The sequence below is a fragment of the Neophocaena asiaeorientalis genome, unplaced genomic scaffold, assembly GCF_003031525.2.
Source record: "Neophocaena asiaeorientalis asiaeorientalis breed wild unplaced genomic scaffold, Neophocaena_asiaeorientalis_V1.1 scaffold62, whole genome shotgun sequence".
NCBI lineage: Eukaryota > Metazoa > Chordata > Mammalia > Artiodactyla > Phocoenidae > Neophocaena > Neophocaena asiaeorientalis.
This window is the reverse complement of record NW_020175191.1, coordinates 2,336,095-2,355,674: the sequence shown is the minus strand read 5'-3', so window position 1 is coordinate 2,355,674 and position 19,580 is coordinate 2,336,095.

Here is a 19,580-nt window from a genome sequence, read left to right as displayed (position 1 = left end):
CTCGCTAGCTGTGTGACCTTGTAAACTGCTTTAACCTTTCTATGTCTCCTTTTGCTTTTTCTATCAGGCGGGAATAATGATGCTTGCACAACTTTGCTGGAAAGGTTGCTGAGAGGGCCAAGTGAGATCACGGAAATAAAAACACTGAAAAGTTTACAGAAGGAAGAGGAGGTCATAAGCTCCTCAAGTTCAAGGACTGTGACATATTATATTTGTATTCTCCCTGCCTAGCAGAGTGCCTAGAGTTCATCACAGGGTTACTATCAGAAAAGAAAAAACTACATCGAGGGCTCCCTATTGCCTTCAGAATAAATCTCAGTTGGGTTCTCTGAGAACAGAATTGAAGATTGAGGCTTGGGTGCAGATAGTTTATAAAATTGTCCAGAAAGAAGGAATGAGGGAGCAGGAAGAAAGAGAAAAAAGGAACAAACCAATGTGTGCTATGATAGGGACATCACTGCTGAAGCCTAGGGGACTCAGTTCTGCAGAGATCCCTGAGATGCTTACTGGGTCGCTCCCAGAATTATTCACCTAAAAGACAGGAGGCTAGAACACTTATCCACCTGGGCTCTAGCCCCTCCACTGCATGAGGTTGTCCCGAAGTGTATTCACCACCCATCCCTCCCCAAGTGGAGCAGCCCCTGTGGCCTCAGAAATACTCAGAGGCAGCAGGTGGAGTGGGCCTGGGTGGAACCTATCAGGGAGCCGTGAACCTGAGCTTGCACAGAACTGATAGGAATAGAGTAGGATAATGAAATAGTCAGTTTAGAAATCCCACTAGGGGGTTGAGGACAGGCAGGGAATTTTAAGGGAGTTTGGGAGACTGTTGTAAGCTAATGACAACTCAAGAAAAGAATCCAGTAACCTAGCAACAATCTACACTACCTTGAAGGAAGGCCAGGTGCATCCAAGTGCCGGACACACTCAAGCCACAAACCCTGAGAGTTAAAACACAAGACAATAGATATGGGGTCTGAATCTTGTTACATGAAGTCAGGGAGTTCATAGTCCCTGAAGAGCAGCACTTCTGCGCATAGCCAAGACAGAAATGGGAAAGAAACTAGGTGAAAGGGGACATTATAGGGAAACCTGAGATTAATTACCATATTTTAGTATATGTTACCACCCTTTTGCTAATATACATATGATTTAAATAGCCCCATGACTGTCTGAGTTAAACCACATAGGGCCAAAGGAGGAATTAATGATGTAAGCCTTGACGTCTGCCCAAGAATGAGGAAGAAGGTGGTCTTCTCCCCTCCCCACTTCTTCTTTGATTATAAAAATGTAGCGCTCTTTGTTCTCGGGGCTGCTGCACTCCCTTGCCAGCCCACTTGTATCTCTCATAAGCGTCCTATGCTAATAAACTCTCTGCCTGCCACTTTGCCTCTCGCTGAATTCTTTCTGTGCTGAGGCAAAAGGACCTGAGCTTCAGTAAGTCCTGACGCCAGTAAGTCCTGAGCAGTTTCAATTGAAAGACAGTGGGTTCAAGTCCCCTCCTAAGTCAAGGATTGTGAGTTCCAGTCCCAATCTGAGGTACAGGTGGGTTTAAGTCCCACCCAAGAAGGAATGTTGTTTCAGAACCACCCACCCCTGCAGCAACTGAAATCAGACGGGGACGTGATGCAAGGGGACGTGATGCAAGGCACCAAACGCTGTCTGCTACACGATCCAAAACCTTTCCCCTGACATCGGTCCTCCAAGTTTTCCTGCCATCGGACGCTGGGGGCTCTTTTGTACTTCACAGCTCTGCCTGCCTCCCTGTGCCCCAGCTGATTGGACAGTGAACAGACACCCATCCTGTCTTAGTCAACTCAGGCTCTTATAACAAAGTACCATAGAATGGGTGGCTTGAAAAATAAAAATGTATTTCTCATATTCTTGAAGCTAGGAAGTCCAAGATCAAGGTGCCAGCTGACTCAGTTCCTAATGAGATCTCTCTGCCTGGCTTTCAGATGGCCACCTTTTCACTATATCCTCACATAGAAGAGAGAGAGGTTATTTTCCCTGGGATTCCCCGAAACCACCACACCCTCAGCTCCATGGCTCTCAGACCCCTCCTACCCTTAGATGGTCCCACAGGGGAGTCAGTCCTCATCCCGGGGACTGGTCTGCCCTTCGTGTTTTGTTGGATGGAAGACTAAGCTACTTAGCTTTAACTCAAGAATATCAGTTTTGATACCTCTTCTACATGTGATGGAATTTTAGGTCTCTTCCAGAACCTTCTTCCAAATCTCTGCACTCACTCTGGGCACCTTGAGCTGTTCTGCTTGTAAACTCTGCAGCTGCCCATGTTGGCACTTGTGGACTGTGCCCTGATCCCTGGACACCAGGAAAAGAAGGCTGAACCACACCCACAGATATTTTCTCCCCTGGTTTTGGGGTGTCCTACACAGACCTGAGGGTCACAGCACCATCATCACTTGCTTGGAAAACTTCAGTAGCCCCCTAACTGGCCTCCCTCCAAACTACCCTCCACACCATCACTAGAGTGACCTTGCTAAGTACAGATCTGATCTCCCCGCTCCTTTTCTGGTGATGCTTCAAAGTCTCTTCATGGCCCCAGAATCAAGTCCACACTCTGACAAAGTCTATGAGACCATTCATGATATTGCTTTGACTCAGCTCTCCTGACATCAGCTTTCAACCAGAGACTACTAGGCTGTCCAAGTTCTGTCTCACCTGTGGACCTTGACATGTGCTGTTTACTCCATCTGGGAAGTTCGCCTCCCCTGCCTCTGCCCCCACCTCACCCCACCCTGCACCCCAGGCCTGCCTCACTCCTGCCGACCTTCAGGTGTCAGCTTGAATACCACCTCTTCGAGAGCATAGGCTTCAAGCTCCCACTTTTCACACTCAATTGAATTTTGCTTGTTTGTCCATCTGTACTGTTAAAACCTTGAAGGCAGAAACCAGGTCCTGAATCTTTACCGCCGACCACAGTTCCTGGCTCATAGCACTTGCTCAATGAACATTTCGGATTGAATGAATCAATGAACAGAGGCCCCTCACTGCTCTCCTCCAGGCATCTGTGGCTCTGGTCTCCGGAAGGCCTGCCTCCTCGGCCCTGGCCTGTTCCTGCCACATGCAGCTGCCTGTAGAGTGCTGACTTAGTACATAGACAGATGGGTGCTAAGGCGAGCTTAGCTCTCCTGTGACCTCTGCTGCCCTGGGCCACTATCACAGCTGTCCCATTAGCTGCCATGTGATGTGGCAGACCGGCATCACCATCACCAGCTTAGGTCTGGCCCTGTAATCCATGCAACAGGTCCCTCCAAATCTCCAAGTGGCAGGGGAACTACCTGCCGTCTTGTCATCCTCTCTGCCTGCATCATCAGAGCTGTGGTGTCGGATGACCACTGAGTATGGATTCTCCTTTTCCTGGCCAGTCTTTGCCAGGCTGTAGAGCCACATTTCTGATGGCAGTTGAAGCAGTTCTTTACCAAAGGCATCCGAGCCTGGGAAGACCCCAAGCATGGGAGTTGTGGCCATTTTGCTTCCATCTCCTCGTACAAGTTCAGTGCGGGGTTTGAGAGCTGAGGTCCAGACTCCCACAGCCCAAGATGGATCCTACTCCTACCACTTGCTGGTGGAATGACCCTAGGCAAGTCATCCCTGGATTTTGTCCTTTATGCCTGTGCCATTCACAAGACAGTCTTGAGGTAATGCTCAATCTTCAGTTCTAACTCCAGATCCTTCCACAGCTGAGCAACATAGCCCTCGCCACCTGCCCGCTGAGATCCTTGCTTTCCATCTATTGTAGCCTAATGCTACAATCTCTACATTTCCTAAACAACAACAAATATGATTCCTTCCAGGGGAAGAGAAGGCCCACTCCTAGCCTCCAAGAGTTAATTCCACCTAAATCTCAAGCCCCACACTTCCGGAGGCTGCCAATATACCAGGCGCCCATAATGGGTGCTCCCTCCACCTCAATTTTCTAAGTCTGCTGGGCAACCAGAGCCATTAAATCCAGAAACTAATTTGTAAGGAAAACAAAGAAGAGTAATCGTCTCTCTGTAGGATTCCAGTGGAAGCTCCCCCTGGACTGGTGCTCTGTAAAGAACAGAGAAGGGCACCTGAAGAGAAATGCCTATTAACGTTCAAAAGCCCCCTAGTGGAATGGAAGTTGACCTGCTGGAAAACGGAAATCTGCCCCGGCCCACGGGAGCCCGCCCTCGGAATAACATTATTTATCCTGCAAACGGAGTCGCTTAAAAGGAAGAAGCAATCTCAGGGCCGTTTCTGCAGCTCAGGGGCAGCCTGCAGAGCCGTCCCCAGGACAAGTGTCTGGGTGATTTGGAGCAGTGCTATTTGGAACAGAAGAAAAGGAAAAATAAAGTGGGGAACTGGGAGGGGGAGAAAGAGCCGGAAAAGCTGAAAAGCGTCTGCGGTGGGAGGAGGGGGCAGTCTGGGAGTCTTTGCGGGGTCCCTGCAGGGACAGCCAACCTTGCCGGCAGGGAAACACGGCTTTGGTCTTCTGTTGCTCATGGCTGGGGGCCGGAGACTCGGAGATGTGCAGAGAGAGATTCACCTTGAGTCATCCCATGAGTCAGAGGCAGGAGGCAGAAATAGATCTTATGACCCGCTGTTCCTTGTCACAGACATCTTGGAGCATCTTTAACCAGGACTCCTGAGTGGGGATGAATTTGGCTGCTTCTTGCAGCCAGGTTTGTTCATTTGATGAGATGCCTGTCCTCTCTCATGCCAAAGGCAAGTGATTTAAAGTCAAGAAGGACCAGGAGCTTCAAACAGACGTCCGTGGCTAAAGCTGCATTTCCCCTCACGTCAGGTACGCCTGTTTACCGTCACGGCCAGGGGTGACTCATCTGCTTTCTGTTTCTCCTTCGCCTCTACCACCTGCTCACTTCCACACACCACACACGCCAAGTCTTCTAGGACCCCCAGCTCTCACTGGAAGCTTGTGCACTCAGAATGCCTTCCTTGATTAGTTCCACCCAATTTTTATCTTTTCTCTTGCTTGTATTCTCACAGGGCTTGTGACAGAAAGTGTGGATGGCCTACCCAACAGCCAGGGCCCCCCCAATTGCCCTTCAACAGAACTCAGATTTGGTTCTGATACTCACCCTCCCCAGGTACTCAAGGAAGGTGTTCCTTCCCCAGCCCCTTCCTGTTTTGAACTCATCATGTGGGGACATTATTGTTTTTAAAATGTGAGTTTTATTATTTTTCAGGTGTGGTGAAGCCAATAGATCAGGAGTCGATTGCCACCGATAATTACAACTTCCAAGAGGAGGGACCATGCCACACAACACCGGGGCATGGGGTGAGAGATCGGGGGGGTACATAGTGAAGCACTGGGGCAAATCTGGAGGGAGAAGGAGCCAGGGGAAATGTGGGCAAGAGAGTTTACTGCAGTTTCTACAGGCAGAACAAGTGAGGTAGGGTAAGCAGGCTTAGGATTGGCTAGGTGAATAATTTCTGTCTCTGGGGCATTGGGGATGTTCCTGTTTGCCTGGTACCTGACCCTGGGATGATTAGGGCAGGTGGCCCAGAGAGTGAGAGCCCTGTGAGAGCCTGATAAAGAAGGTGGTTGAGGTATGAGATATGGGATCTGGATTGGTTGGTTTGCATATGAAAGGAGGCCAGCAGTTTACTATCTCTAGGAAATTAGCCAGCCCGGGGAGGGGCAGTTTCTCTCCGGTCAGCAAGAGTCCAAGAGGTCAATGCATCAAAAATACAAAAAATGGAAGGGCGTGATTATACATTTAGACTTGAAGCTGTGGCAGACATCTTGTGAGCAGAGGAAGAAGCCAGCCGGATCCCAGAGAAGCCACTTCAAGCCCCCTGACCTTGTTGAACTACTGAGTTAAGCAACCCTGAATTGCCTTGTTCTGATGTTCTCATTATAGGAGATAAATCCCTTACTGCTTCAGCCACTTTGATTCAGCTATCATGTTACTTGCAGCCGAAAGCATCCTAACTCATATGGCATTTAAACCATCACTTTACTGTAAAGGTAAAAATTCTAACTCCAACTGTTTTGTTACACTAGAATTGCTTTTTAAAGAATGAGTTGCTTGAAATAACATCATTCCCGAGTTGCAGGAAGTCTAGATGAAGTCATAATTACCTATTACATTTGTTTAGAGTTTTATATATTACAGCCTCTCAGTTGCTGCTTACCCTCCCGAGAGTCAAACAGGGAGTGAAAAGTAAGTGTTCTGAATCCAGCTGGAAAATGAAGGAGGTATCTTTTCCCTCTTCTGATTCCCAGATCTTCTTGTGTAATGTTTCCTCTCAGAGAGAGGTTTGGACTTTAGGTAGGTGGTTGGTTGGAGGGGGAGACTTGATTAGGAAGGGGCGAAGGCAGTGAAATTCGATTGCCATTTGACTGCAGGATCAAATAAGTATAATGGGAGAAATGTTATCTTAGAAGGGAGAAAACAAGCTTCCCAGAGTCAGCCTGACTGCTGTCCAGATATGTGCCCTCTGCCAATCACATCACATTTCTAGGCGTGGGTTTCCTCAATGACAAAATGAAGGATTTGGACTAAGTTATTCCTGGTCACTTCAAACTCCAAAAATGCCATGATTCTAAGTACAGATAGATCATCTCAACTCTCTGTTAAAACGCCAGTCACATACCACCAAGTTCTCTATTAGAGACCAAGACTGTTCCGTGAATTGAAAGTGGTTGTAAGTGTTTCTGTTTGGCAGGGCCCTCTACCCAGATAAGGAAATAACTTATCAGTGGTATTATTAAGAGTACTGTTATGGGCTGAATTGTGTCCCTCTCCCCAACCCAGAGCACCTCAGAATGTAACCTTACTTGAAAGTAAGGTCCTTGCAGATGTGATTAGTTAAGATGAGATTGTACTGAAGAAGGGTATAAGCCCTTAGTCCAATGACTGGTGTCTGCATAAGAAGAGGAGAGAGAGACCCACAGAGGGAACACTGTATGGAGACACAGAGACCCACAGGAAGAAGACAGCCAGTGACAACAGAGGTAGAGTCTGGAGCGATGCATCTACCAGCCAAGGATCTCCGGCAAACACTAGAAGCTAGAAAGGGGCAAGGAAGGATTCCCCCCTACAGGTTTCAGAGGGAGCATAGCCCTGATGATACCTCGATTTCAGACTTCTAGCCTCCGGAACTGTGAGATAATAAATTTCTGTTGCTTGAAGCCACGCAGTTGGTGGTACCTTGTTTTGACAGCCCTAGGAAACTAATGCAATTACCAATAGCAACTATTTATTGAATGCTTACCACATACCAAGAGCTGTGCTCTATGTGCAGAATCTCTTTTAATCTTCTCCACAACTTTGTGAAGTTGATGCTATATTTAATCCATGTTTTACAGGTGGAGAATATAAGGTTTTAGGAGTTAAGTTCACAGACGCAATCATTAGGTAAATGGTGAGTTTGGAGCTTTGAGGATCCTTTGTTGTAGATCTTAAGTGTTAGGGATTTTATATATCCGAGGCCTCTTGTGAATAACAAGCTTCTATACTACTTGAATTGTTTTGCCTGTGTATGTTTGTCCAACCAAGTCGTATAGTAAAGCACCTCAAAGTTAACATGTCCAAAATGATACTCATTGTCTTCCCCTCCAAACTTCTCCTTCAATGTCCCACTAAAACATCTCCTTCCCGCGCTTCCCCAGTCTTAGTGGGGGCTCTGTGCTCAGGCCAAAGTCCTGAGTCATCCTCAATTCTTCCACTCAACCCCAATAAAGGAACCTCCAGCAAGTCCTGTCCCCACTCATCTCACTGTCCCCACCGCCCACCACCCCGGTCCTAACCACCAACATCCCCCCTCTGAGCTCACCACTCTGGCCTAACTAGTCTCCCTACTAGTAGCTTCCATTCCTGCTCTCCTGGAGTCCACTCTCCACAAAATGGCCTTTCACAGTTTAAAACAAATCAGATCATATTACTCTTCTGATTAAAACCCTCCAAGGCCTTCTCATTCCACCTAGAATAAAATCCAACACACGGGCTTCCCTGGTGGCGCAGTGGTTGAGAGTCTGCCTGCCGATGCAGGGGACATGGGTTCGTGCCCCCGTCCGGGAAGATCCCACATGCTGCAGAGTGGCTGGGCCCATGAGTCATGGCCGCTGAGCCTGCGCGGTCCGGAGCCTGTGCTCCGCAGTGAGAGAGACCATAACAGTGAGAGGCCCGCGTATCGCAAAAAAAAAAAAAAAAAATCCAACTCTTTCTGTGGTCTGCAAGGCTCAGATGATCCAGCCTTTGACCCCTCTGTAGCCGCAACAATTATCACCTTTCTAGCTGTGCTGCTCGTTTTTGTGGACCTCAAATATTCCTTGGCTTTGTTGTTTTCTTCACCTAAAATGCTCTCCCCAGGCTTCAGTTGACTGCTTGCTTCCTTCTCATTATTCAGGCCCCAGAGACTTCCCTGACCACTGTATTTAAAATTGTCTCTTTGCCCAATCCCACTCCATCTCATTACCCTGTTTTATTTCCTTCAGTCTCTGAAAATTAACATATGTATTTATTTTTCATTAACTTTCTTTCTTGTTTTCGTCTCTCTTCATTAGAATTTAAACTCCATGGGACCAGGGACCTCATCTACTCAGGTTCAGGTTCACTGTCTTATTCCAATGCCTTGAATGTGTCTAGGTGCTTCATAAATGCTGCATGACTGCATGAATGAAATGCTAAGGTTCTCAAAGTATGACATGTGCTTCTGGTGACTCTCTTATGTCTTTTGCTGCTCCCAGTTCAGTTTTGTGGCCCAAGTGTTACTGAACCAAACTTGGGTCTGCTCACCCATGTGCAGTAAAGCCAATCTACTGAGGCTGCAGTTGCAGTGAAGTAAAGTGCAGCATTTATTATAAAGGCGCCAGTACAAGGAGGATGGGTTGCTCGTGCTCTAAAATCCCGAACTCCCTGATGGGTTTCAGCAAAGCATTTTTAAAGGCCAGGTGAGGGAAGGCCATCCCAGGGTCTGCGATCAGCCTGTGCACAGTTCTCTGATTGGTTGATGGTGAGGTAACAGGGCAGAGTCACAGGTTAACATTATCAACCTTTAGGCTTCAATAGGCCTGGGGGCTATGGGCTCATGGACATCAAGCAGTTAATTTCTTCCATCTGGTGGGGGTTTTAGCATCTGTAAAACAACTCAGGAAATGTGCATCAGACACTATTATCTAGGTACTTAGAGGAGCTAAAGCAGAGGATATGGGGGAGGGGTCTGTCCTGAGAAGGCCCCATAAAGTCCTGCTGGTTTACAAAAGCAGGTGTCCACCAAATGCTTGCTGGTTGGATGAGCAGAGAAACTTTTCTTCTAGAATTTCTGATCTCAAATAATAGAGCATTCTCTGGGTGGTACCAGGATTCCACATTCAGAAACCCATCACTCAGTGTGCCTAGATAAGACTCAGAAAATTGTCCTCAATTTTTTCCCTGTTCAGTGAGACAGATTCATCCTCCACACACAGAGAGGCTTGACTTGCCCCAAACTTGGGACGTTGCTGTTCTAACTAGGCTCACATATGTAAATATTTTCTGGATTTTTAATTACTTCCAACACAGAGGACACATCATTTGGAGGCCCTTGCCAGTTATTCTGCATCTCTTACCCTCCAAACTGCTTGGAGAAACGAGTTTTTCCGTCATGGGGGACATAGAAGAAAACTAAGGACTTTTTTTTTAAAATTAAGTCCATATTTGGTGCTCTTCTCAGGTACATTGCATCTGTTTGTAACAAATAGAAGCGGACTTGTATTCTTGGAAATTGATTTCTCCATTCCCCTTAGTACTCTGTATTTGCTGGCTCGCTGACTTTAAAGCCCCTCGCAAAGCTGTTCTGAACTCCAAATCTACCGTGCAGAGGTGGGGTAGTGGTGGAGGGGTGGCCAGGTCCAGCAGCTAGAACTGTGGCAGCAAGTTCCTTGAGACCCTTGAAAAGCCTGCAGGAAGCAGGGTCTGATGAGGGAAACTCTGAGCTTTAGATGATGAGTCCTGGGCAGTTGCTGCTCTTCCGAGAACACGAGATCACACAGGACAGAAAGTCTCCAGCACAGCTGTTTGTATCCTGTCCCTGCCCCCTGTCACCATATTCATCCATTCCCATTCCAGCCTAATGACTCCAGTCCAGGAAGGAGGAGGAAGAAAATGATTTAAAGCAAGTTAACTAGGCTTGGCATTAGCCTCAAAGAAGGAAGCAGCTGTGTCTATTTTGGGCAATATCATTTCTCAACAAAATTATCCAAATTCCTCTACCTTTTGCAAAAGGTCTTGGGAAACCAAGCTAAGCAATGTATTTTGGTTAAGGCTCTTTTGGTTGCAGATAACAAATACCCATTTGAGCTAGCTTAAATAAAATAGGAAAATGGATCGTATGGGTACAAGAGTATCTCACAGAACCGAGGACCAGGGGGTGGATATGGGTCTCAGAACAAATCTAAAGTAGGAGCTAGAAAGTCCACAGGAAACTAATCAGCCATTTTCTGTTTTTCTTTTACTTTAGGGTCGCATAGACACTCATCTCTACTTCTCTCTGTACCTCTGTTTGATTCTTCTCTCTCTCTGTAGACTGTTTTTTTCTGCTTCTCTCTACCTGAGAGCCATCATTCAACTCTCAAGTTTATAAGTTCTCAGTTCAAGCCACACACAGGAACTCACCGTCCATGAATCACAGTTCCAGGTTCTCAGGAGAAAGAGTCTGATTAGCTCAGCCGAGTTGAGTACTCAATCCTGATCCAACCCAATTTCAGCCAAGGGGACATAAACTAACACATACTGGGAAACCATCCCACAAGTGGACGGGGCCCCTGAGGGCTAGGCAGCAATCCCGCAAATACCTATTCTGTATTATTACCCTGCAGGGACAGAGAGCCACTTTTTCATTGTTGCCATTCGGTTCCTTTAATTCCAGCAACCTTGAAGTATGAAAAATGACTATAATCTGACTCTTTATCTGAGAGAGGATCGTTGGTTATTAGAATTTTCTAATGAATCCTAAGACCATTTTTTTCCCGAGTAGTTTTTTCCTTCTTTTTGAATGTCTGAACAACGGTTTTCAAACCCCTAGCTCACAATTAGTCATTCAAACACTGGGAACTAAGGTAGTGGTACTGGGACCATGTTAGTTAAGGCTAAGGAATAATAGTAACAATAATCATTATGGGAAGAGGGAAGTAAAGGAGAAGAAATAGATGTGGAAGCAGAGGAGCGAACATGTATCGAACACTTATGACTGCCGGGCATTGTAATAGGCATCTTAGGGACCCAGTGGCCAATCCTTTCCTCAAGCAGGTTAGAGACACTGGGAGCTCTAACTGTATTACCCACCCACAATCAGCACTGCTGCTCTCCCCCAGCGAGTGCTTGGTTTAATTGCACAAAATATTACTGACTATTTTCATTTGCAGAAATAGCTTTGATTTATACCTAATCACCATGCAGCACAAAGATGATTATGTGTTAATTAACTTTGGTTTAAGAATAATCTCACCATTAAACCCTGCCCATTATTTTCAGGCTTCCTAGTTTATTGTTTGTACAGAATTGTCTACTCAAACTTAAAAATAATTAGAGGAAACATCAAGATACGAGGCTGTAATATAGATGGCACATGTACGGGTCCTTCCCAAGCAGTGGAGGATAGTTGGATATTTTGAAGAATTAATCTTAAGATATCTGGATATCCCTTTGGAAATGGAAAGAATATTAGTGTCATGGATATATACAGTATATTCTAGTTGCATTTTTGAGGCGCTAAATAGAGGGTGGGCAACAAGATACTGTGCAAGGATACCAGTACTAAAGTCAAAGCCATGGCCAGCCTGGGTCCAGCAATGACTAGCTATGATACCTCGGGGAAGTGAGGGCTTGGGGTCGTGTAGGGGGAAGCTAACACTTGTTGAGTGTACACCATTATGAGTAATAATACTGTCTCATACTCTAGTAACAGTAGTAAGTAATGACAATACAGAAGCAATAGAAATAAGATAGCTAGCGTATTTTGAGCTCTCGTGCCAAGCAATATAATATTTAATCCTCCGAATAACCCTAAGGGACTGGGGCTGTCATTGTCCTGAGTTTTCGAGAAGAGGAAACCAAAGCTCAGAGATGCTAAGTAATTTGACAAAGACCATGTCGATCATTCACAGCTAGTCTGGATTTGAATCCAGGTCTGCTGGACATCAAAACTCAAGGTCTTTCCTGTTCTTCTAGGCTGTCTCCAAGATCTCGAATCGCCAAGAACCTCAGCTTCCTTGTTTGTAAAGTGAGATGATAGTATTTTACTTCCATCACAAGGTCTTCATGAAGGTCATAGGGTCACACACCTGAGAGCACTTTGTAAAATGCTAGAAAATGTAAATTTGTTAGACTCATAAAGCTTACCTGTTTTCCTTGAAAAACATTGGCAAACCTACCTCCTTCCTTCCTTCCTTCCTTCCTTCCTTCCTTCCTTCCTTCCTTCCTTCCTTCCTTCCTTCCTTCTTCCCCTCCCTCTTTTTCTCTCTTTCTCCCCTTCCATTCCTTTCATCCCTCTTTTGTTCTTCCTCCGCTTTCTTTCCATCTTGCCACAACTTCACCACCCTTCCCACCCCTGCCTCATTTGGGAAAGCATTAACCAAGGAGCCCGGGAGAGCGTGCATTTTAATTAGTCACCTGTGATTTACCTGGAGACGGCTTTGTTACTCTGAAGACAGAGGAGACCTGAGAGCTGGTTGCACACCCAACAGTGGCTCAGGGCAGAGTTGCTACATGACGGATGATACTGTTGCTCCAGTTAGGGTACTCCCTGGAGAGATATGAGTAATTTCCTTTCATAATATCATCTTCATGCTGAGTCTCAGCCACCAACCTGGAATTCTCCTAGAGGAAATTGGACATCTGCCCTTAGGGTGTAGTGGATAAGGCATAGCATCTGTGATCAGAAGATTTAGATCTGAGTCCCAATTGTGCTACTTTTTCGCTGTGTAACCTTGAGGAAGTTATTTAACCTCTTTTTCGCTGTGTAACCTTGAGGAAGTTATTTAACCTCTCTGAGCCTCAATTTTCTCAACTCTGAAAAGAGGCTAGTGGTAATAACATGTGTTGGAGATGTGTGTATAAAATGAGGTAACAGATACTTTGTAAACAGTGTGCTTGTGACTAATCACAAGTTAGTTGTGATTGTAATTATGTATTTTTCCAGCAATGAGGAGAGGACAGGGTGAAAGGTAGTGGCCTGAAACTCCCCCTCATGGGTCGGTTCTACAGAGGGTTCAGCTGGCACTTATAGTCCTTTATAATTTTTATTATCTATAAAAACAAGTAAGGTGTCTCTTATCAGAATTTGCAGCGTGGACACCTGCACCTGAGACAGAGGCAGTGATGCAGGTGGGCAGGTGGGGTAAATTCCAGGGGACTGGGCTTTGTGGGGATGGGGCCATTTCCTGTAGGTGACTCAACAATGACTCAGGGAAGTAAGTGAGGGAGAGGCAAGTGTCCATAATACACAATTAGCAATGACCCCCCATCCCTGGCCCTTGTGGATTCTGACAGCCCCAAAGGTGTTGCCTTTATGTAGTGTCCTCCTCCCTACCTCCAGCCCCAGCTGCCCAGACACTCCTTCTAGTCTGAGTTTGAGGAGGCAGGGATACTAGAGAAGGAGGACATCTAGTAAGGTTTGCCCTGGGACTCTCTTGCCCCTGACCGTCAGAGCAAGCTCAGATCTACCACATCCTTAGAGAGAGCAGTGGTCACACCCGCACTGAGAAGGAGCGTGACCCTTGACCACAAACTGAACTTGGTGTTAGAGGACAGGGAACCATTTGGGTTCTGCCCCCAAAATGCTGCGACTTCGGCAGTTCACTTAATCTCTGAGCTGTGTCTCCTCAGTCAAACGGAGATATTAATATTTGTCCTGACATCCTCACCTTGCTGAGATGAGGATCAAATTAAAAAACAGTACAAAGAAACCACGGGAACAAAAGAGTCTGTTTAAATGTTTCTTTTTAGGAGAACAATGAAGCAGTTAAAGACAATAGGCTAGGTGTACACATGTCAACACAGTTGGACCTTACATTTCTTGCCCTGAATAGAAAATGCTAGAAACATAATGAGCTCTATAACACAATACTAGTCACATAAATTTAAAATATTTGCTCACAAAACAGTCATATATATTTTTCAAAGATTCAGCATTAGGGACTTCTCTGGTGGTCCAGTGGGCAAGACTCTGCGCTCCCAGTGCAGGGGGCCCGGGTTGTATCCCTGGTCACGGAACAAGATCCTGCATGCCACAACTAAGTGTTTGCATGCTGCCACTAAGAGCCCACGTGCCGCAACTAAGACCTAGGGTAGCCTCAATAAATAACTAAATATTTTTTTAAAAAGATTCAGCATTAAACAAATTAGAACGGTGATAAGACTAAGGATTAGGAATAAAATGAATGAATGAATGGGGTTTTGCATGGACCAATGGTGGTAGTATTTCATGAGCTGAGGAGTAGATTAATCCAATCCTGTGCACCTGAAATTCAAGAAAAAAGAAATTGCTATTATTAAGTGTCAAATTTGTGAAGTAAGACAGGAGTATTGACAATACTTTCTTCTGCAATGTGGTCTTTCATTCATTCATACTTTCAGTTAACATTTGTTAAATATCTACAACAGGCCAAACTGTGCCAGGTACTAGGATTATAGAGCTTAAAAAAAAAATAGGTCCTGCCCTCACACCTCTTGTTTACAGAAACGGAAACAAATGATTACAGTATGTGTGATGGTGTCTGACAGAGGTGAGGACACGGGGACCCAGAGAGAGGGCCCTCACCCAGCCTGGGCCAAGGGAGGGGGCGAGGGCAGCAAAAGCTGGGAGAGGGGTGCTTGATCTGTGCTGGAAGGATAGAAGGTGGGGATAGAGACTTCAAGTATAGGAAATGGCAAGTTCAGTGGCATTGAAGCTTAAAGCACCAAGGCCCTGTACCAAGGCAGGGCCTCGGAGAGCTGAGGCTCAAGACCCAGGCAGGACCCCACTCTGAAGAGCCTTTAAGACCAAGATGGGGGTTCTGGATTTTCCCTAAACTCATGGGTGCCAATGCGGCTTTACACAGGAGAACATCACACCCAAACATGCGTTTTAATATCCTCTCTGGACACAGCGTGGAGACTGGGTTCTAGGAGGGAAGATTGAAGGTGAGGAGACCATTTAGGGGGTTGTAGGAGCACTGAAAGTCTGAACTAAGGCAGTGGCCGTGGGATGGAGAAAAGAGACCAATTGTCTCTGACCACCTCTGACCGCTTCTCTACCCCACATCCGGTAGGACACAAATCAACGTGATCCTGGATTCTTCCTCCCTCTTCCTATCTCATGTCCTTGGTCTCCCTTCTCCATCCCCATGGCCACCTCTTTAGTTCCAAGTTTCTTTTCGGACACCAAGGTCAGCTGACCATGCCCTTCTCCAGAACAGGAAATCCAGGCGGAGGCAGGCTTGTGCAAGACAATGAATTTGGTTTTGGAGACACTGAGTTTAATTTGCAGAAGGTGGTTGTATATGCAGGTATGCAACTCAGGAGAGGGCCCTGGGTTGGAAATATCCACATTTGGCGGCAGTGAAATGTGAAGCCACTGGAGGAGATGACACATCAGGGGGAACTTAGAGGTGAAAAGACAAGAGGGTCAAGAATGGACCATTCGTTTAAGGGGTGAATGGAGGAATTGGAAACTGTAGAAAGAAGAAACCAGAGGAGAAGAGACTAAAAGTGAGTCATGAAAATTAAGGAGGGAGGTTTCAGGAAGGAGGAAGTCGGGGTCAGCAGATAATGCAAACCAGTCAAATAACATCAAGCCTGAGATGAGGACAGCCTCCAAAAGGCCACTGGTAACAACAGGGAGTGGACTGAGAAACAGAAAATAGAAGCAGCAGGTGCAGAAGACTTTTTCAAGAAATCTGACTGGGAAGGGAAAGAGGGAGATAGAATTGTGACTAGAGGGAATCAAGGAAGGAATTTTTGGGGTTTCCCTGGTGGCGCAGTGGTTAAGAATCCACCTGCCAATGCAGGATTCAAGGGTTCGAGCCTTGGTCCGGGAAGATCCCCCATGCCGCGGAGCAGCTAAGCCTGTGCACCACAGCTACTGAGCCTGTGCTCTAGAGCTCGCGAGCCACAACTACTGAGCCCGCGTGCTGCAACTACTGAAGCCCACGTGCCTAGAGCCCGTGCTCCGCAACAAGAGAAGTCACTGCAGTGAGAAGCCTGAACACCGCAACGAAGAGTAGCCCCTGCTCGCCGCAACTAGAGAAAGCCCCTGCGCAGCAACAAAAACCCAACGCAGCCAAAAATAAAAAAAAATTTTTTTTTAAAAAGGAAGGAATTTTTAAAGAATGAGAACATACAGCACACGGAGCTGTATTCACTATCTTGCAATAACCTATAATGGAAAAGAATCTGAAAAAGAATATATATTATATATATCTGAACCACTTTGCTGTATACCTGAAACATTGTAAATTATCTATACTTCAATTAAAAATTTTTTTTAAAGGATGAGAACAACTTGAGCATCCATAGAGGGAAGGTTTGGGAAAAGAGGAAGAGGTTGAAGATACAAGAGTAATGGGAAAACTGACGGTAGGGGATCCTGGAGAAGGTGATGAGGGCGGAGTTCAAGGGCACAGCTGAAAGGGTTCACATGGATTGAAGACGGGACACCTCTTCCCCTGGATGCAATGAATTTTCCAGCTTTCCTAAAATAATGCTGTGTACACAGCTTTCTGCTCCCTGTAAAATAAGACTGGTATCTGTTAATGAGATTACTGTAAAGTTTGCTCCACTTCCTCATTTCCTGTTTCCCCAGCTTCCTCCAACAATGACAAGAACATTGAGGTACCTGAGAAGCAGGACGATGGGCCAGGAGCCGGTAGAGGTGGGGATGGGAAAGGGAAGCAGACTGTAATGGGACATAGAAAGGTGTTGACATCCCTCATAATCCCCAACTCAATGCCTCCGCTGAACCATAAGGCAGGCTGAGAACTCTCACTAATTTATGGGGAAACTGTCCTGGCTTCTCCACTGTTTAAACCTGTTTTCACTTCCCCCACCTCCCAACTCCAGCCTCCACCTCTCAGTGTTTAACTTCCCCCTGCTCCTTTGGTCTTTGGTGTTCTTTCATTGCTGGATCCTGATGCTTCGCTCCGCCTCCAGAGTTTTGCCTTGTATTCAATATTTTGACACTCCAGCTTTTGTCCATCTTGGGTAAAGGGATTTGAGATGGTTAACAAAGATATATTGAATATAGCAAATGTTTTTTAAAATTAGATCATGAATCAAAAGGAAAAGCAAAGTTAGAAGAAATAGGATAAATTCAAGGGTAAGGTGAAAATGCCAAAAATACATTCCATAAGTCCTGTAAACCTTACTTTAAATGGTTATAGATTTTCTGTGCCTCCTTGCAACCAGTGTAAAGAGGAAACAGGAGGAGGTATGCAATTCACTGTGCTTTTAAATAAAAACAAACGTATTGAAATACAAGAAAAAGGGAATCCAAAATGAAAGAGGGGCAAAGAGAACTCTCCGGGATGAGAGTAAGGAAAATCCCAGGGTACTAGTCATTAGAGATAACCAGAACGTTCTAGGAGCTGTCTCCATCAGAGGAAATTGATGGAATACCTGATTTGTTTGGAAGTATTAAAGAGTTTAGACAATTAGGGGAATGTTCTGCATGAAATAATGATAAATACTTAGAAATTAAGCATAAAGACAAGATAATAATTATCCCCAGCATAAAAAAATAAAATAGCGTAAGAAAGAAAAACTAATAGCTCTGCTACAAATATCATTTCTGTGGTCCTAATTATGTAATCATGAAATGTCAATATAATGATCAAATGTATTCTATAATATATTGAGAGGAGAAGGAAGTGATTGTGAGAGATAATGTTTATTGTTTTAATCTGCTAAGTTTTGGTGTATTTCTCACTATAAAAATGAAAAAGTGGGAAATTGATAATGCCTAAAACAAACAAACAAAGAAATCAGGAAGTAGCAGTTTAAGCTTGTTATTTAGAGATATGAAAGTATGTAACAAAAAATTAGCTTACAAAATTTGCGGCTGGAGATCTGCTTCTAAGATGGTTCATTCACACGGCAGGCAAGTTCTTGCTGGCTGTAGGCAGGAGGCCTCAGTTCCTCACCACACAGACCTCTCCATAGGGTTGCCTGAGTGTCCTCATGACAAGCAGTCAAATTCCCCGAGAGTGGCAAGATGAGAAAGAACATGGTGGAAGCCACAGTACCTTATGATCTAGCTTCAGAAGTCACACACCATCATTTCAGGTATATCCTATTGGTCACATGGGACAGCCCTACTCAGTGAGGGCAGTGACTACAGAAAGACATGAATTACTGAAGGCTGCTACACAAGTATTCAAAAAGTAGAAACTTGGGCTTCCCTTGGGGCCCCCGTACCAAAAAAAAAAAAAAAAAAAAAAAAAAAGTAGAAACTTGCCTAATAAAGTGAACCTCATCCTTAACATTCTTATGATAAGGACATCATTAGGCCAGTGGCATAGCAGAGAAGACCTGTTCTAAAAAGGTAGCCAACCAGAGGCCAAAATGATATGTTCCGGCACCCAGCTCTCTGAAGGTCTCTGTAGTTCTGACTTATATGTAGATAAGATTGGGAATCTAGAGGAATGGTGGGAATGCTTGTCTTTTGCCTCCATTGATGCTATTTTTTGCAACCGAGCATTTGGTAAATGTTGAGCTGCAGGGAGCTCAGTGTTATGCTCTCTGACAAGTACATCGAGTTCAGCTCCTCCCTGCTACCAATTAAGGGCAGATCCACATTCTTTAATAGGCTGAGCAGGAGATGGGCTGTCATCCACCCGGGAACGTTCGGGAGCCTGGCTAGGATACATGCATGGTTGGAAGGACAGCCTCTTGCATGTAATACCTGTCCTCCTTGCAGACAGCCATGACATTTAGGGCATCCCAACTTTAAATCCACACCCTTCCTTTTTGCCCAAGAGCAGAAAAAAGGATTCATTCCATCTTCTTAAATTCCCTCTTTTATAGTTCTGTCGACCCTCGAAGTCCAGCTCAAAATCTCCCTGCCCATCAAGGCTCCTTCACTCCCTCCAAACCTGCTCTTCTACTTCCTCCAGACCAGTGTCCAGGTCTCTTGGACCTTTCCCTGTACAAAGTATGGTTAACAGGGTGGACGTAGTGACCCCAACAAACTCCACTGTCTCATTCAGGTACATGACACCCTACATCCAGGCTTGTACCTTCCTAGACCTCAGGTCTGTTCACAAGAAGTCCTTGTCACTTTTGCATCTACAAAGTATGCCTTTAGAACAGGATGATTCCAGGGCCACAGGGACGCCCACAAAGGACATCCACCATTTTGTGTGTTTGTTCAGACATTTTTTTTCCCCCTAAGGAAAAGACCAGTTTTCATCAGATTCTCAAGGCCCAAAGAGGTTCAGAGCATGCAGGCCAGACGCAGTCTTCTAAGGTTATTGGTTTGGACCACACAGCGTTTGGGGGAGAGAGGGTTGCAATATTTAAAGGTCAGAGCATTTTATACAAAAATAAAGGTTTCTGGCTTTAAAACAAACAAAAAAAAAGGAAAATGAGGCAACCCCAAGCCCACACTCC